Source organism: Branchiostoma floridae, chromosome 15, assembly GCF_000003815.2.
Source record: "Branchiostoma floridae strain S238N-H82 chromosome 15, Bfl_VNyyK, whole genome shotgun sequence".
NCBI lineage: Eukaryota > Metazoa > Chordata > Leptocardii > Amphioxiformes > Branchiostomatidae > Branchiostoma > Branchiostoma floridae.
In genome coordinates, this window is record NC_049993.1 from 21,493,854 (window position 1) to 21,496,274 (window position 2,421).

Here is a 2,421-nt window from a genome sequence, read left to right on the forward strand (position 1 = left end):
ACACAGACACAGACACAGACACACACACACACACACAAACTGCAGCAAATATCCTTCTTGACGAAGGCAATTACCCCATCATACAGAACAATTCTGTGTCACACCTGACTGCATTTTGGCTTATATAAGCTCGGGCATCCAGAAATTTGTTCCTGGTTGTCATCAAGCCGTCCTTGTCCCACATCCTTTCGCAACAACACACCACAAAGTCATTTACAGACAAGAACGCAACAACAGGACTAGACAAGACTCGACACAAACCGTTCTCAAATTTGAATTTCGCCAGAAATAGATCTCAGTTGTTTCTTAAAACGTCTGGAAAACGTGTCTATACCCCTTTAAGGGGAGTGGATGGTTGAGTCTAATTGTGAAAACCGTCGAAATGCACGTCTTCTTGATACTATCCGACTGAAAAGCCATATACACAAAAAGTCATGTACATGCAATAAAGGTTTTAAAGGATTACCACTTTTATAAGCAAACTAATCCATAAACGACAGAAATTTGGCACAGTTTTTGTCCCTATGGTGACCTATCACCTTTTCCAATAGGTCAATTCATCCTATCATTATCGCTCGTCTCTGATTGGTCGAAAAAAGTCTCATAGGGTCAATCCGCCCCTTTTTTCCATCTGTTGGTGGAAAAACATGTCCAACAGCTAGAGAAGTCTATAAATAAGCATTCAAACCCACAGCAGCTCTCAGTCAGAGAACTGTTCTCCTCAGAGCGTTAGTCGAGAGTCTTCAAATCCACCCGTAACCGTACCGCCCCGAGTAGCCGAGACACAGACCACAAGTCGACTTTCTTCGGAACCAAAAGCTTAAGGTATCTTACTTGTATATTTGTGCTTCTTTCTTTTTACAATTCAAGTATAGACTTTTTTAGTCGAAGGGCCAATGCTCTAGAACACGCTTATTTTACAAAACAGCGAAAACGACGCCACGCGCCTCTCCCGTGAAACTAGCCTTTACTTAAGTACTCATAGCATAAAGTTGGTTAACTACAGGTCCATGTAATTTGGCATGCTGAAAGCGCAGGATTCAGCGCGTCTCATCATGGTCAAATCATTGGTGTTTGTTGAGTTTCACTTTGAAAAATCGTTCCATGAACATCGCACACTTTACGGTAAGTTTGTTGGCTTTTAGCAAGCATAAAACGTTGATGAATATTCTTGAAAATCGGTGTGCTGATTTTCAGAGACATTACCTTTCATTTGATATATAGCTTATTGTCGACTGGAGTGGTTGATAGCACAGCACCCAAATAGAAAATGGCCACTCTGTTGAAATCAAGACGCCGCGCCGCGCGCGTTCCGAACACAATTGGAACGCGTCGGCCCAGTAGAAAGCACGGGGCTTATGTTAATCTTTGTCACGGGATCGTAAGCTCCTAAAATTCTCCATCCGTCTTAAAGTTGATATGATGATTCTCCAAAAACTTAGCTTTCACTTGATATATATCAATATGTCTCTTTAAATGGTTTGTTGCACAATGTTACAACGCTGAAAATTGTCACCTCGTTATACAGACGCGGCACCTAGCGTGTTCTAACTCGGAACGCGGTCGCTCTGCATACAATCACGGAACTATACGGTCAAATTTTTCACGGTGTCGTAAGCACGTAGAGTTCATGAATATTCTTGAAAATGTGTGTAATGATTTCTAGAAACCTTTCCTTTCATTTGATGTATAGCATTTTGTCGACTTGATTGGTTGATAGCGCAGCACCCAAATAGAAGATTTTCACTTGTTATAAAGTACGCGGCTCCTCGTGCGTTCTACCGCGGAGCGCAGTATCTGTTCGTGTAGCTGTAGAACTTGACAGTCATCTTTGTAACGGCGTTACAGTCATGACGAGTTCTCTATCCCTCTTGAAATTTCTGTGTTGGTTCACGGAAACCTTAGCTTTCATTTGATGTATAATTCATTGTCGACGCTATTGATTATTAGCATAGTACTGGCATATAAAAATGTTCACTCTGTTGAAGACGCTGCGTACGTTCTACCGTGGAACGAGGTCGCCCAACGTGTTTTCTGGTGTAAACTCGTTGCTCCTGAAATTAACCAGGGAACTTTGGTATCATTGTAAAGGCAATGAAATGGACTATCACACTGTGGCATTAGATAATCGGTTCTAGGTGAATTGTAAAACAGACAAGGACAAGTAGACTGGACAAAAATTGCCAAAGTTTCAAAAGCCATAGTGCCAGATGTCATTTTGTAACGCGCAACATGTGTACATAGTTGTGCTGGAAAAGTCCTGTAGATATGAAAAAGTATAAACATTATACAAGTCTAAGGTCTCTTTGTTGCACCACAGACAGTTGCAGACGTGCGCCGTGTCTTTAGAGAATAACGCGTTCTATATGACCTGAGCCGTTTTAGAAAACCCCAGGAAGTAGAACCGAATATTCGATGCTT